The 17,284-nt window shown below is 39.0% G+C and overlaps 1 protein-coding gene across 2 annotated transcripts in view; it reads left to right on the forward strand.

The window, feature by feature from the left end:
- The window catches only part of GABRG3 (gamma-aminobutyric acid type A receptor subunit gamma3), a 704,379-nt gene that overhangs the window by 312,711 nt on the left and 374,384 nt on the right, over window positions 1-17,284 (forward strand). The window lies entirely within an intron of this gene.

The raw sequence follows: 17,284 nt of genomic DNA on the forward strand, positions 1-17,284 counted from the left end.
TGGATTGCAATGTGTTTTCCTCTCAGGACTGCCTTTGCCGCATCCCAAAGCATTTGGATTGTTTTATTTTCATTTTAATTTGTTTCCATATATTTTTTAATTTCTTCTCTAATTGCCTGGTTGACCCTTTCATTCTTTAGTAGGGTGTCCTTTATCCTCCATGCTTTTGGAAGTTTTCCAGACTTTTTCCTGTGGCTGATTTCAAGCTTCATAGCATTGTGGTCTGAAAGTGTGTATGGTATGATCTCAATTTTGTATACTTATGAAGGGTTGTTTTGTGACCCAGTATGTGATCTATCGTGGAGAATGTTCCATGTGTACTCGAGAAGAAAGTATGTTCTGTTGCTTTGGGATGCAGAGTTCTAAATATATCTGTCAAGTCCATCTGATCCAATGTATCATTCAGGGCCCTTGTTTCTTTATTGATCCTGTGTCTAGATGATCTATACATTGTTGTAAGTGGAATATTAAAGTCCCCTGCAATTATCACAGTCTTATCAATAAGGTTGCTTATGTTTGTAATTGTTTTATATATTTTGGGGCTTCTGTATTCGGCACATAGACATTTGTAATTGTTAGCTCTTCTTGATGGATGGACCCTGTAATTATTATATAATTCCCTTCTTCATCTCTTGTTAGATGAAGACTTGTTAATTTACAGTCTAGTTTGTCTGATAAAGCTACTCCAGCTTTCTTTTGACTTCCAGTAGCATGATAGATAGTTCTCTATCCCCTCACTTTCAATCTGAAGTTGTCCTCAGGTCTAAAATGAATCTCTTATAGACAGCAAATGTATGGGTCTTGTCTTTTTTATCCATTCTGATACCCTATGTCTTTTGGTTGGCACATTTAGTCCATTTACATTCAGTGTTGTTATAGAAAGATATGGGTTTGGAGTCATTGTGATGTCTGTAGGTTTCATGCTTCTAGTGATGTCTCTGGTGCTTTGTGGTCTTTGCAATATTTCACTCACAGTATCCACCTTAGGATCTCTTGTAGGGCTGGCTTAGTGGTGATGAATTCCTTCATTTTTTGTTTGTTTGGGAAGACCTTTATCTCTCCTTCTATTCTAAATGACAGACTTGCTGAATAAAGGATTCTCAGCTGTGTATTTTTTTCTGTTCATCACATTGAAGATTTCCTGCCATTCCTTTCTGGCCTGCCAAGTTTCAGTAGATGGATCCATCAGTAGTGTTATCGGTCTCCCTGTATCTGTTAGAGCGTGTTTATCCCTAGCTGCTTTCAGAATTTTCTCTTTATCCTTGTATATTGCCAGTTTCACTATGGTATATTGTGCAGAAGATCAATTCAAGTTACGTCTCAAGTGAGTTCTCTGTGCCTCTTGGATTTCAATGCCTTTTTCCTTCCCCAGATCAGGGAAGTTCTCAGCTATGATTTTTTCAAGTACACCTTCAGCCCCTTTCTCTCTCTTTTCCTCCTCTGGAATCCCTATTATACATATGTTATTGAATTTCATCGCATCACTTATTTCTCTAATTTTCCCCTCATACTCCTGGATTTTTTTATCTTTTTTTCAGCTTCATCTTTTTCCTTGATTTTATCTTCTAATTCACCTATTCTTTCCTCTTCCTCTTCAATCCAAGCTGTGGTCGCCTCCATTTTATTTTGCACCTCATTTATAGCATTTTTTAGCTCTTCCTGACTGTTTCTTTGTCCCTTGATCTCTGTAGCAATACATTCTCTACTGTCCTCTATACTGTTTTCAAGCCCAGCGATTAATTTTATGCCTATTATTTTAAATTTTCTTCCGTTATATAGTTTAAATCGTTTTTGATCAATTCGTTAGCTGTCGCTACTTCCTGGAGTTTCTTTTGAGAGGAATTCCGTTTCATCATTTTGGATAGTCCCTGGAATGGTGTGGAACTGCAGGGCTGTTCCATTGTGCTGTCTGGAGTTACTTGTGCTGGTGGGTGGGGCAGCAGTCAGACCTGATGTTTGCCCTTAGCCCACCACTGGGACCACACTCAGACTGATGTGTACCTTATCTTCCCCTCTCCCTGGGGCAGGACTCACTGTGGAGTGGTGTGGCCACTGTCTAGGCTACTTGCACAATGCCAGGCTTGTGGTGCTGCTTCTATGGGATCTGGTATATTTGCTGGGATGGACCCACAAGGTGCACAGGGGCGGGAGGGGTAGGCTCATTTCGCTTTGCCTTCGGTGGCCTGATGCGTGAGGGGCCCTGCAACAATGGGAAGAAGGCAAACCCGTCAGAGGGATGGATCCACAGAAGCACAGCGTTGGGTGTTTGGGCGGTGCAAGCAAGTTCCCTGTCGGGAACTGGTTCCCTTTGGGATTTTGGCTGGGGGATGGGCGAGGCAGATGGCACTGGCCAGCACTTTTGTTCCCCCCTGAGCTGAGCTCTGTCTTCCAGGGCTCAACAACTCTCACTCCCATTGTTCTCTAGCCCTCCCTCTCTCTGAACAGAGCTGTTGACTTATAACATTCCAGATGTTAAGTCCCACTGGCTGTCAGAACTCACTCCATCTGGCCCCTCCACTTTTGCAAGCCAGACTCAGGGACTCTGCCTTCCTGGGTGGGCTGCTGCTCCACCGCCCTGGGTCCCTCCTGCCAGTACGGTAGTGTGCACCACCTCTCTGACCTTTCTACCCTCTTCTGTGGGCCTCTTGTCTATGCTTGGCTCTGGAGAGTCTGTTCTGCTAGTCTTATGGCTATTTTCTGGGTTATTTAGGCAGATGTGAATGGAATCTAAGTGATCAGCAGGACGTGGTGAGCCTAGCGTCCTCCTACTTTCCTTTTCTTTTAAAGATGACCTTAGTGCAAATACAGCAGAGGCATTTCTGCAGAACGTTGTTTTTTTTCTTTTGTTATACTCAATCATTAACTTCCAGACTCTTCTATTGCCCAACACCTTGGGAATACACCTGCCTATGATACGATTCTTTTCTTTACTTTCCCAAATTCTAAGACAGCATGGTCCCACCACTTCAAGTTCCAGCCCTTCAAATCTTACCATTGAAAGTAAGAGGTAAGCTCAAAGACTCTCCTCTACCTTTTGGGGGTTAAATTGTCAGCAAGTCTTTCCCTGGGACTGATTGGGAACTACCCCATCATCTGCCTTATTCCCATTTCCATGAGACTGATGAATAAAATGGCAAACCTTTACAACAATGAAGGCATGAGAGGAGGGTCTTCATTATGAGTGATGGGAAATACCTTGGAACCTTGGAACAGGTGGATGAGTGGGAATCTGTGTGGAGAAACTGCAGCACAAAGTCTACTGAGGGGCTGTAGAAGAGAGCCATGCTTGGTCCTACAGGACTGGAAGATACCCAGCACTTAGATATATGAGGCAGGAAGAAGCCTCCACTGAGCTACACAGAGAGTCACTAGGAGCACCCCAATGGAACTTAGGTGTATGCTACAAGAGAACACCCAAAAGCTCTTCTTCAAGAAAGTTGAAAAGGAAGGCAATGAGAAGCAGGGTCCCTGAGTATAGCCCTGGGCATTTTTCTATTTGGACATCTGTCTGCTTACACTAATGTTTATCCCTCCTTCTTCTAAGGCTTGCTAGCCATAAGGCAAAAGATTTTCTGTTGCCTTACATGTAAATTTAAATGGATAACCATGTCTGCTAGGGTTGCCATAACAAAATAGCACAGACTGCATGGCTTAAACAACAGAAATTTATTTACTCAAAGTTCTGGAAGCTGGGATTTCAAGATTGATTTCTCCTGAGACTTCTCTCATTAATTTGCAGATGGCCACCTTCTTGCTATGGTCTCACATGGACTTTTCTCTAAGTGTACATTCCTAACATTTCTTCCTCCTTTTCTTTCTTTTTTTTTTTCAATATATGAAATTTATTGTCAAATTGGTTTCCATACAACACCCAGTGCTCATCCCAAAAGGTGCCCTCCTCAATACCCATCACCCACCCTCCCCTCCCTCCCACCCCCCATCAACCCTCAGTTTGTTCTCAGTTTTTAAGAGCCTCTTATGCTTTCGTTCTCTCCCACTCTAACCTCTTTTTTTTTCCTTCCCCTCCCCCATGGGTTTCTGTTAAGTTTCTCAGGATCCACATAAGAGTGAAAACATACGGTATCTGTCTTTCTCTGTATGGCTTATTTCACTTAGCATCACACTCTCCAGTTCCATCCACGTTGCTACAAAGGGCCATATTTCATTCTTTCTCATTGCCATGTAGTACTCCATGGTGTATATAAACCACAATTTCTTTATCCATTCATCAGTTGATGGACATTTAGGCTCTTTCCATAATTTGGCTATTGTTGAGAGTGCTGCTATAAACATTGCGGTACAAGTGCCCCTATGCATCAGTACTCCTGTATCCCTTGGATAAATTTCTAGCAGTGCTATTGCTGGGTCATAGGGTAGGTCTATTTTTAATTTTCTGAGGAACCTCCACACTGTTTTCCAGAGTGGCTGCACCAATTTGCATTCCCACCAACAGTGCAAGAGGGTTCCCATTTCTCCACATCTTCTCCAGCATCTATAGTCTCCTGATTTGTTCATTTTGGCCACTCTGACTGGTGTGAGGTGATACCTGAGTGTGGTTTTGCTTTGTATTTCCCTGATAAGGAGCGACGTTGAACATCTTTCCATGTGCCTGTTGGCCATCCAGATGTCTTCTTTAGAGAAGTGTCTATTCATGTTTTCTGCCCATTTCTTCACTGGGTTATTTCTTTTTTGGATGTGGAGTTTGGTGAGCTCTTTATAGATTTTGGATACTAGCCCTTTGTCCAATATGTCATTTGCAAATATCTTTTCCCATTACGTTGGTTGTCTTTTAATTTTGTTGGTTGTTTCCTTTGCTGTGCAGAAGCTATTTATCTTCATAAGGTCCCAGTAATTCATTTTTGCATTTAATTCCCTTGCCTTTGGGGATGTGTCGAGTAAGAGATTGCTACGGCTGAGGTCAGAGAGGTCTTTTCCTGCTTTCTCCTCTAGGGTTTTGATATTTTCCTGTCTCACATTCAGGTCCTTTATCCATTTTGAGTTTGTTTTTGTGAATGGTGTGAGAAAGTGGTCTAGTTTCAACCTTCTGCATGTTGCTGTCCAGTTCTCCCAGCACCATTTGTTAAAGAGACTGTCTTTTTTCCATTGGTTATTCTTTCCTGCTTTGTCAAAGATGAGTTGGCCAAACGTTTGTGGGTCTAGTTCTGGGGTTTCTATTCTATTCCATTGGTCTGTGTGTCTGTTTTTGTGCCAATACCATGCTGTATTGGTGGTTACAGCTTCGTAGTAGAGGCTAAAGTCTGGGATTGTGATGCCTCCTGCTTTGGTCTTCTTCAAAATTACTTGGCTATTCAGAGTCTTTTGTGGTTCCATATGAATTTTAGGATTGCTTGTTCTAGTTTCGAGAAGAATGCTGGTGCAATTTTGATTGGGATTGCATTGAATGTGTAGATAGCTTTGGGTAGTATTGACATTTTGACAATATTTATTCTTCCAATCCATGAGCAGGGAATGTCTTTCCATTTCTTTATATCTTCTTCAATTACCTTCATAAGCTTTCTATAGTTTTCAGCATACAGATCTTTTACATCTTTGGTTAGATTCATTCCTAGGTATTTTATGCTTCTTGGTGCAATTGTGAATGGGATCAGTTTCATTTGTCTTTCTGTTGCTTCATTGTTAGTGTATAAGAATGCAACTGATTTCTGTACATTGATTTTGTATCCTGCAACTTTGCTGAATTCATGTATCAGTTCTAGGAGACTTTTGGTGGAGTCTATCAGATTTTCCATGTATAATATGTCATCTGCAAAAAGCGAAAGCTTGACTTCATCTTTGCCTATTTTTATGCCTTTGATTTCCTTTTGTTGTCTGATTGCTGATGCTAGAACTTCCAACATTATGTTAAACAACAGCGGTGAGAGTGGGCATCCATGTCATGTTCCTGATCTCAGGGAAAAAGCTCAGTTTTTCCCCATTGAAGATGATGTTAGCTGTGGGGTTTTCATAAATGGCTTTTATGATGTTGAAGTATGTTCCTTCTATCCCGACTTTCTCAAGAGTTTTTATTAAGAAAGGTGCTGAATTAGGTCAAAGGCCTTTTCTGCATCGATTGGCAGGATCATATGTTTCTTATCTTTTCTTTTATTAATGTGATGCATCACGTTGATTGATTTGCGAATGTTGAATCAGCCCTGCATCCCAGGAATGAATCCCACTTGATCATGGTGAATAATTCTTTTTATATGCTGTTGAATTCGATTTTCTAGTATTTTCTTGAGAATTTTTGCATCCATATTCATCAGGGATATTGGCTTGTAGTTCTCTTTTTTTACTGGGTCTCTGTCTGGTTTAGGAATCAAAATAATACTGGCTTCATAGAATGAGACTGGAAGTTTTCCTTTCCTTTCTGTTTTTTGGAATAGCTTGAGAAGGATAGGTATTATCTCTGCTTTAAACGTCTGGTAGAACTCCCCTGGGAAGCCATCTGGTCCTGGACTCTTATTTGTTGGGAGGTTTTTGATAACTGATTCAATTCCTCACTGGTTATGGGTCTGTTCAAGCTTTATATTTCCTCCTGATTGAGTTTTGGAAGTGTGTGTGTGTTTAGAAATTTGTCCATTTCTTCCAGGTTGTCCAATTTTTTGGCATATAATTTTTCATAGTATTCCCTGATAATTGTTTGTATCTCTGAGGGATTGGATGTAATAATTCCATTTTCATTCATGATTTTATCTATTTGGGTCATTTCCCTTTTGTTTTTGAGAAGCCTGGCTAGAGATTTGTCAATTTTGTTTATTTTTTCAAAAAACCAATCTTGGTTTTGTTGATCTGCTCTACAGTTTTTCAGATTCTATATTGTTTATTTCTGCTCTGATCTTTATTATTTCTCTTCTTCTGCTGAGTTTAGGCTGCCTTTGCTGTTCTGCTTCTATTTCCTTTAGGTGTGCTGTTAGATTTTGTATTTGGGATTTTTCTTGTTTCTTGAGATAGGTCTGGATTGCAATGTGTTTTCCTCTCAGGACTGCCTTCGCTGCATCCCAAAGTGTTTGGATTGTTGTATTTTCATTTTAATTTGTTTCCATATATTTTTTTCTACTTCTTCTCTAATTGCCTGGTTGTGCCATTCATTCTTTAGTAGGGTGTTCTTTAACCTCCATGCTTTTGGAGGTTTTCCAGACTTTTCCTGTGGTTGATTTCAAGCTTCATAGCATTGAGGTCTGAAAGTGTGCATGGTATGATCTCAATTTTGTATACTTATGAAGGGCTGTTTTGTGACCCAGTATGTGATCAATCGTGGAGAATGTTCCATGTGTACTCGAGAAGAAAGTATGTTCTGTTACTTGGGGATGCAGAGTTCTAAATATATCTGTCAAGTCCATCTGATCCAATGTATCATTCAGGGCCCTTGTTTCTTTATTGACCGTGTGTCTAGATGATCTATTTCTGTAAATGGAGTGTTAAACTCCCCTGCAATTACCACATTCTTATCAATAAGGTTGCTTATGTTTATGAGTAATTGTTTTATATATTTGGGGGCTCCGGTATTTGGTGCATAGATATTTATAATTGTTAGCTCTTCCTGATGGACAGACCCTGTAATTATTATATAATGCCCTTCTTTATCTCTTGTTACAGCCTTTAATTTAAAGTCTAGTTTGTCTGATATAAGTATGGCTACTCTAGCTTTCTTTTGGCTTCCAGTAGCATGATAAATAGTTCTTCATCCCCTCACTCTCAATCTAAAGGTGTCCTCAGATCTAAAATGAGTCTCTTGTAGACAGCAAATAGATGGGTCTTGTTTTTTTATCCATTCTGATACCCTATGTCTTTTGGTTGGTTCATTCAATCCATTTACATTCAGTGTTATTATAGAAAGATACAGGTTTAGAGTCATTGTGATGTCTGTATGTTTTATGCTTGTAGTGATGTCTCTGGGACTTTGTCTCACAGGATCCCCCTTAGGATCTCTTGTAGGGCTGGTATAGTGGTGACAAATTCCTTCAGTTTTTATTTGTTTGGGAAGACCTTTATCTCTCCTTCTATTCTAAATGACAGACTTGCTGGATAAAGGATTCTCAGCTGCATATTTTTTTCTGTTCAACACATTGAAGATCTCCTGCCAATCCTTCTGGCCTGCCAAGTTTCAAAAGAGAGATCAGTCACGAGTCTCATAGGTCTCCTTTTATATGTGAGGGCACGTTTATCCCTTGCTGCTTTCAGAATTTTCTCTTTATCCTTGTATTTTCCACTTTCACTATGATATGTCTTTCAGAAGATCGATTCAAGTTACATCTGAAGGGATTTCTCTGTGCCTCTTGGATTTCAATGCCTTTTTCCTTCCCCAGTTCAGGGAAGTTCTCAGCTATTATTTCTTCAAGTATACCTTCAGCACCTTTCTGTCTCTCTTCCTCCTCTGGGATACCAATTATGCGTATATTATTTCTTTTTAGTGTATCACTTAGTTCTCTAATTTTCCCCTCATACTCCTGGGTTTTTTTTATCTTTTTTTCAGCTTCCTCTTTTTCCACAATTTTATCTTCTAGTTCACCTATTCTCTCCTCTGCCTCTTCAATCTGAGCCGTGATCGTTTCCATTTTATTTTGCATCTCGTTTAAAGCATTTTTCAGCTCCTCCTGACTGTTCCTTAGTCCCTTGATCTCTGTAGCAATAGATTCTCTGCTGTCCTCTATACTGTTTTCAAGCCCAGCGATTAACTTTATGACTATTATTCTAAATTCACTTTCTGTTTTATTATTTAAATCCTTTTGTTCAGTTCATTAGCTGTTGTTATATCTTGGAGAATCTTTTGAGGGGAATTCTTCCGTTTCATCATTTTGAATAATCCCTGGAGTGGTGCGGATCTGCAGGGCACTTCTGTGCTGTGGTGTATAACTGGAGTTGGTGGATGGGGCCGCAGTCAGCCCTGATGTCTGCCCCCAGCCCACTGCTGGGGCCACAGTCAGACTGGTGTGTGCCTTCTCTTCCCCTCTCCTAGGGGGGATTCACTGTGGGCTGGCATTGCCCATCTGGGCTACTTGCACACTGCCAGGCTTGTGGTGCTGGGCATCTGGTGTACTAGCTGGAGTGGGTAGGCAAGGTGCACGGGGGCAGGAAGGGCAAGCTTAGCTCGCTTCTCCTTAGGTGATCCACTTCAGGAGGGGCCCCATGGCAGCGGGAGGGAGTCAGACCCGCTGCTGGAGTGGTGGTTCCACAGAAGCACAGCGTTGGGAGTTTGCGGGAGCAAGCAAGTTCATTGGCAGGAACCGGTTCCCTTTGGGATTTTGGCTGGGGGATGGGTGAGGGAGATGGGGCTGGCTAGTGCCTTTGTTCCCCGCCAAACTGAGCTCTGTCTTCCCTGGGCTCAGCAACTCTCCCTCCCTTTGTCCTCCAGCCTTCCCGCTTTCAGAGCAGAGATGTTAACTTATGACCTCCCAGATGCTAAGTCATGCTTGCTGTCGGAACACACTCCATCCAGCCCCTCCGCTTTTGCCAGCCAGACTTGGGGGCTCTGATTGGCTGGCGGGCTGCCCCTCCACCCGGCTCCCTCCCACCAGTCCGTGGAGCACTCACCACCTCTCTGCCCTTCCTACCCTCTTCCGTGGGCCTCTCGTCCTGTGCTCAGGAGACTCCATTCTGCTAGCCTTCTGGTGGTTTTCTGGGTTATTTAGGCAGGTGTAGGTGGAATCTAAGTGATCAGCAGGACGCGCGGTGAGCCCAGCATCCTCCTATGCCGCCATCTTCTCTTGCAATCTCTTCCTCCTTTTCTTATAAGGCCACTATCCTATTGGATTAGGGCCCCATCCTATGATCTCACTTAACCTTAATAATCTCTTCACTGCCTGTCTCAAAATATCGTCACTTTGGAGGTTAAAGCTTCAACATATGAGTTTTTGAGGAACACAATTTAATCCATACATGTGTGATGGTAAAATAAAGATATTTATACATGTGAAGGAGTCAGAGAATTTTCCTCCTTCCAGAAAACAGGTAAACCCAATTTGAATAAAGATACTGGATCCAGGAAATAAGGACCCCAAAGTGGGAGATGGGTGAAGAGGGTTCAAAGATAATGCTGTGGTGATACTCTATAGAAAGCATCAGTTCAAATGGACTGAGGTGGTGGGAGATCAGGAACAAGGGCACTGGACAAAGCATAATCTGGGCCAAGAGAACAAGGTAGAAGAAAACTAATTATGAAAAAAGCCACAAGATGTGCATAAATAAGAGGACATAATAATACCCAACCTATCCCTGTGGTAAAAATACTAGTGCAAATTATGTACTGATTTTCAACTATTGATTTTCAACTTTTAAAATTGGCATGCAAACTCTGTGTTTATAGATGACAGAAATTAGGAGCTGAGAGATGAGAGGAAAGGATCGGAGAATAAGTTATTCAATAACATTGTGAATCAAGATCTCCTATCTGTAGAAGGAAACATGTGGGAGTAGATGATTTAAAGTTACAAATGTAACCATTGTAGGAAGTAGTAACAATCTTAGAGGCATATTAGGAGAGTTACTTTTCATATACTGGAGTCTAGAATTGGTAAATCAATATGTGTTTCAGTGGTAAGGCATTATCTAGAGATCTGGAATTAACCACTTGGATAAGAAAAAGTCGATAAAATTAACACTCCTTCACTTACCTCCCCACTTGCTTCTGCTCAAGTTAGAGGGTATTTGGGTTGGGGAGATGGGCAGGGAACTATTGGTCCCCATCAAATACCCTTCTGATATTTTTCTGTTTATTCATATATGTGAGTTTAATTAACTAAGTATATCAGGGCACCTAGGTGGCACAGTCAGTTAAGTATCTGACTCTTGATTTCAGCTCAGGTCATGGTCTCACAGTTGTGAGATCCAGCCAAGTGTTGGGCTCTGCACTAAGCATGGAGCCTGCTTCAGATTATCTCTCTCCCAACCTCTCTGCCTCTCCCCTGGTTGTGCTCTCTCTCTCTTTAAGTAGGTAAGTAAGTAAGTAAATAAATAAATAAACAAATAGATAATTGAATAAGTGTATCAAATGCATATAACTGAATATATTTTATTCTTATAACATTGACATTTTAGTTTATAGAGACTTACTTATAAGTAAAAACTACCTCTCCCTTTCATTTACTCTTTATATAAACTATTCCTGGTGTATTTAATCTGCTGGAATACCTTCTTAACTTGCAAAATTATTGAAAAATTTATTTGACTTCACAAAAAAGCATGCTATGCGATTGTCACATTTCCATTTAAGTAAAAACCCTCCATTATATGAGTGACTACATTTAGGGTCTATATTTTTTAATTCTCTAAATTTATGTATTGTGAATTGAGACCAATAATACAATTTTCCCTATCTTTCCCATGGATCACTTGGGTTTGCAAACCTGTGTCTTATATTCAAATTTGCTTTAGAAAATGTCTGTTTTTTTTAATTATTGCTTCTCTCTTTTTCCCAAGAGATCCATGAGAATCTTGCCTTTTTCATGATTATATAGCAAACCAGAACTCATTTTTGAGACCACCTTACAGACATTAATTCTTCCCTTTCCAAACTTCCTATGTTAGAGAAGAATGAAATGATAAAAACCCCATATTTGTGCATCCTATGTACACAGTGACCAGAGACCAGTGTGTCTTTCAAGGGAGGGAAAATATAATGTCTGTCAGGCAAGAGGAAGGAGCATCTCAGAATTTAAAGGGACCCTTCCATTAGTTATCTGTTTTCTCTTTTGTGATCAAAGCTGCAGGTAGTCAGTAGAATCTTCTACCCCATGATGCTGGGTGCCTTTACCCAGAACTATTTCCATAATACTAAATTGTAAGAATGTTATTTTCAAAGTAAGGTTTCAGTAGGCTCTGTTGATCCATATGGGTCTTAATGACTCTCCACAGTCTCTATAACATGAGCGATTTCCTTTTGGGATATAGTTCTCTCTGGTTAGGGAGGTGACATCTAGTTAACTCCTTTTCCTCCCTGCCCCATTATCTATAGACTCCCACTGGAGTCTTGAGGATATTTACAAATTGTACTCACATGTTTGACAGTCTTAATTATTTGAGATGGGACAAATGTCCTTTCCTGATTTAAGTATTACCTTCAACAATTTGGGAACTTTTTAGGGATTCACATGAAGAACCAAAAGAACCAAAAGAACCAAAAGTGACTTACTAAGAAATCAATTTAATAAACATTCTTTTTAAAATATGCCAATAATTTTGAGAAAATAGAGTCCACTAAATTATATGTCTTCTCTCTATCCCTTCATTCTGCCTTGTGCCATTTTCTACACAAAAGAAACATGTATTTCCTCTTTTTAAAATTAGAAAATAATTTTGAGAAAATATAGAGTCCACTAAATTATATGTCTTTTCTCTCCTCATTATGCCCAGTGCTATTTTCTACACAAAGAAACACACATTTCCTCAATTGATTATTGCATCAATTTGGCACAGGTGAGAGCTACTAATTTTGAATCAACTGGGCTCTCATTCTCATTATAGTCAAGGATATATATTAAGTGAATTCCTCTTTGAAAATGAAATTGTCAGAGCCCACTTACATCAAAGCCAGGAGATGTCATAGAGAGCACAGTGTGCCAGGGTTGTGTCAATAGTAATGACAGATGGACAGTGACCATAAACTTCCCCGAAGGAACACTGATGAGAAATGGAGGTGATTTGAATTCAGCACTGAAATGGGGGTGTCATAGCTAGATTCTTGTTTTCCTGAATTTGGTGATATATTGATCTCAACTAAAATGGTCAGTCATCTTTAAGCTGTAGTGAGTCCCAAGAAATTAATCTGACATGTATGATGTTGTTTTGCTCAAGTCACCAAGTCTTAATTTCTAGGAACTATTGAGTCTGTGACAGAAATTATGCCAGGACTGATACTTGGATATTTCCCCACATTAAGAGATTTGAACTTGTTAAACACTTTCAAACAAGCAAATGAAGCCTGTTGTTAGCCATTTTAGGAGCAGATGAGAACATCAAACGCACAGATGGAAACCAAAATATTTAGAACATCCATTTTCTTTCTATCTCTCTGTGAGAATCATTTTTTTTTGCTTTAAACTTATAAACCCAAAATTCTGTGCCTAACATTCATTTCTACCAAGTCAGTGGTGTTCAGTTATGATTCCTTAAACAAATATTTATGAATTATATATATGTATATATATATTTTTTTTTTATTTTTTTTTTATTAATTTTTTTTCAACGTTTACTTATTTTGGGGACAGAGAGAGACAGAGCATGAACGGGGGAGGGGCAGAGAGAGAGGGAGACACAGAATCGGAAGCAGGCTCCAGGCTCTGAGCCATCAGCCCAGAGCCTGACGCGGGGCTCGAACTCACGGACCGCGAGATCGTGACCTGGCTGAAGTCGGACGCTCAACCACTGCGCCACCCAGGCGCCCCTATATATTTATTTTTTAATGCATGTTTATTTATGAGAGGGAGACAGAGAGACAAACAGAAATAAGGAGACACAGAATCTGAAGCAGATTCTAGGCCCTGAGCTGTCAGAACAGAGCCTGATGTGGGGTCAAACTTACAAGCTGTGGGATAATGACCTGAGCTGAAGCCAGGAGCTTAACTGACTGAGCCACCCAAGTGTCTTGAATTATTTTTATATATTCATTGATGCTACTTGCTGAGATAGTAAGCATAGTCCCCATGTTGAGTAGACAAACACAGATCAGATTCTTGTTTAATAAGTTACAGTGGTAACAAGTGCTGGGAAAGTGATGCACAGGATTCTGTGAGAACCCATGTCCCAGTCAAGTGGAGGGTCAAGAAGTGTCTCTTGGGGGAACAAGGTTTGAGCTGACAGCTGAGAAGTAAACAAAACTTTTTGGGGTCAAGAAGAGGTGGCAGTATTCTATTTGGAGGTAACAGCAGAGGAAGGATATAGAGGTGTGGAGAAATGTAGACGCAGGAGCTTCTGAAAACACCAAGAAAGGCCAGCAAGCCTCATGGTTAGAGAGTAAAGAGTGAGCATCTGAGACAGGTTGATGATCATCAAAGTATCCAGGGCTCCAGAACTATTCAAGAGTTTGGGCTTCATGTCCAGAGCAAAAGGAAGCAGTGGAGGCTTTGGGCATGGGTGTTACATGAATGGATATGTATTTTAAGGGACCTTTCTGGCCCTGATTAGGAGTAGGTATTTCAAGGAGCAAAATTGAATACTTTTGGCACACGTTCTTTCTCAGATATGTCTGTTGCAGATGTTTTCTCCCAGTCTGTGCCTGTCCTTCCTTTTCTTAACACTGTCTTTTGAAAAGCAGATGTTTTTAATTTTGCTGAAACCCAGTTTATCCACTTGTTTTTTTTCTTTCATGGACCATGCTTTTGGAGCTTTACCTAAAAATTCTTCAGCAAATCCAATGTCTATGTTTTTTTCTTGAAGGTTAGAGTTTTAGGTTTTACATTTATGTGAATGACCCATTTTGAGATAATATTTATATGTGGTGTGAAGTATGGCTCAGAATTTTTTTTTTTTTGCACTTGGATATCCAATCTTTCCACACTATTTGTTGAAAAGATTATGGTCTTGTATTGTCTTCTTATCTTCTAATCTGTCAAAAGTCATTCATGTGTGTGGGTCTATATATAGACTCTGTCCTCTTCCACTGATCAATTTATTTGTCTTTATTGCACTATCTGGATTACTATAGCTTTAAATAAACTTTGAAATCAGATCTATAGCCCTGTACTTTGGTTCTTCTATTTTTCTCTCTCAAAGTTATATTGGCTATTATAGGCGCTTTGCATTTCCATATGAATTTTAGAAAATAGTTTGCCAATTTCTAAAATATATATTGTACTGGATTTTTATTAGGAATGTATCAAACAATTTGCATCAAAAAGATCAATTGGAAGAACTGACGTCTTAATATTGACATATTTTTATGGTATACTCTCCTGAAGTATAAATGTGGTATATTTTTTTATTCAAGATTTCTTGAATTTCTCCCAACAATGCCTTGTAGTTTTCAGTTTACATGTATTTCACATCTACTGTCAGATTTATACCCATTTATTTCCTATTTTTGGTAGTGTAAATAGCATTGTTTTTAATTTGAATTTCCAATTGTTAGTATATAAAAATATAATTTATTTTTTTATATTGGTCTTGTATCCTGCAGCCTTGATCATATGCTTTTTAGATAACTCCCATACATAATTACGTCATCTACAAATTACACTTTTACTCTTTCCAGCTCAATCTATATGTCTCCTATTTCTTTACTTCATGTGTGTTATTGCACTGGCTAGAATCCCCAGTACAAAGTTCAGTAAAAATGGTGATAGCAGATACCCTTAAGCTGTTCATGATCTTAGGGGGAAAGTTTCCAATCTTTGATAATTCTGATGTTACCTCAAAGATTTTTCAAAATGCCATTTATCAGATTAAGGAAGGAAGTTGTCTTTCATTTCTAGTTTACTGAGATTTTTTTTTTGTTTTTTTCTTTTTAATCAGGAGTAGGTGTACTTTGATACATTCTTTATTTGTATCTATTGATATGATTACATTCCTTTTTTAGGTTGTTAAATGTTTTGGTTAATATTAACTAAATGTCAATATGGTGAATTACATTAATTACATTCCAGATGTTAACCTTACATTCCTGGATTAAACACCAATTGATAATGCTTCCTTTTGCTTTTAATGTATTGTTGGATTTTATATACTAAACATGTGTTTAAAGTTTGTGCATTTATTTCCATGAGGAATATTGCTGTGTAATTTTCTTGCAACATCTTTTTCTGGTTTTGATATTAGAGTAATCCTGGTCTCATATAATGAATTAGGAAGTATTCCCTTCTTTGCAACTTTCTAGGAGATGTTTATATAATTGGTGTAAAATTCTATAGATTTGGTTTTATTTTTCACTTATGTATTGATTAAATTCAGCAAAGACATCTAGGCATGGGGTATTTTTTTTATGTAAAGGATTTTATCGAAAATCAATTTCAAAATAGATACAGATATATTCAGATTAACTATATCTTGGCTTAAATTTGGTCATTTGTGTCTTTTAAGGAATTTCCCCATTTCAACTTAGATGTCAATTTATTGGCATAAAGTTGTTAGTTATCTTACCTTATTTTCCTCTTAACAAAATTTGTGGTGATGTCACCTCTCTCATTTTTGATACACCTAATTGTGTCTTCTCTCTTTTCTGATTAATCTGGCTACAGGTTTGTCACTTTTATTAATCTCCAAGATCCACCTTTTGGTTTAATCGATTTTTTTCTGTTGTTTCCCTGTTTTTTATTTATTTTATTAATTTTCATTGTTTTGCATCTTAATTTGCTCTTCTTTTACAAATTTATTAAGGTGGAAGCTAAGGTTATTGATTTGAGATCTCCTAATATCATCTACAGTGCAATAAACAGTGCAATAACAAATGCATTTAGCACAATAATAATAAAAGCAATTCTGCTTTAGAAACATCCTGCATGTTTGCTATGTCATGTTTTCATTTTTATTCATTTCAAATATTTTCTCCCAGTATAGTTCTCTCTTCTAGCGCTCTATTTTGCAAAGTCTATCCAATTAGTTTTTCTAGGTTCTCAGTTTCATCTCTTCAATGCAGTTTAAAAAAATAATGAAAATTAAAAAAACACTTGTAGAAAAATGAGTCAGTTTCTCTCTGCTAATATTATTGAATGATCTGTATTTGGGCTTAAGATCTAGAAACATCTCTTTAACAAGAAGGAAATACCACAAAAAAAGATGTATTCATATGCCTACTAATTGAATTTTTCTTTGACCTTTAGATCAAATGATGGTGTGGACATGGGGCTTAGCCATCCCAATTTTTTTCACATCGCATGTTGGCACCTGGTCATGTTGCCTTGTTCATTCAACACAGAAATTTTAGCCAGGAAAAATGCCACTTATAGATGATGTACCTTGAATCCACTACCCAATACCAAAACATATAAGGAGAATAGACTAACACAGCTATTCTTCTGGGAGGCAGGTCACCATGAGTCATCCCAGGAGAAAGTGGCAGAGGAAATTCAAGGTCATGGTGGTGACTGTTTTTATTTGTTCTTTTATTGTCATTTTATGTATTATGATTACTGAAGTAGAGCCTGAACAGAGAGGGGAAACAGTAATCTTAGGGAGTTGAGCTCCCAGACTCTCCCTTCCTGTTTGGTGAGGTCCTCTAGTCACCAGGAGCTGAATGAGAGGACAGGGAGAAAGGCTCTTCCACACAGTCAGCAGTCTCCTGGATGGTCCTGCCCACTGAAATTTCTGGTCCTGACATCTGGACCCAGTTCTGCAGCCCTGCAGGGCCAGAATTTGA

This window comes from Prionailurus viverrinus, chromosome B3 (assembly GCF_022837055.1).
Source record: "Prionailurus viverrinus isolate Anna chromosome B3, UM_Priviv_1.0, whole genome shotgun sequence".
Classification (NCBI taxonomy): Eukaryota; Metazoa; Chordata; class Mammalia; order Carnivora; family Felidae; genus Prionailurus; species Prionailurus viverrinus.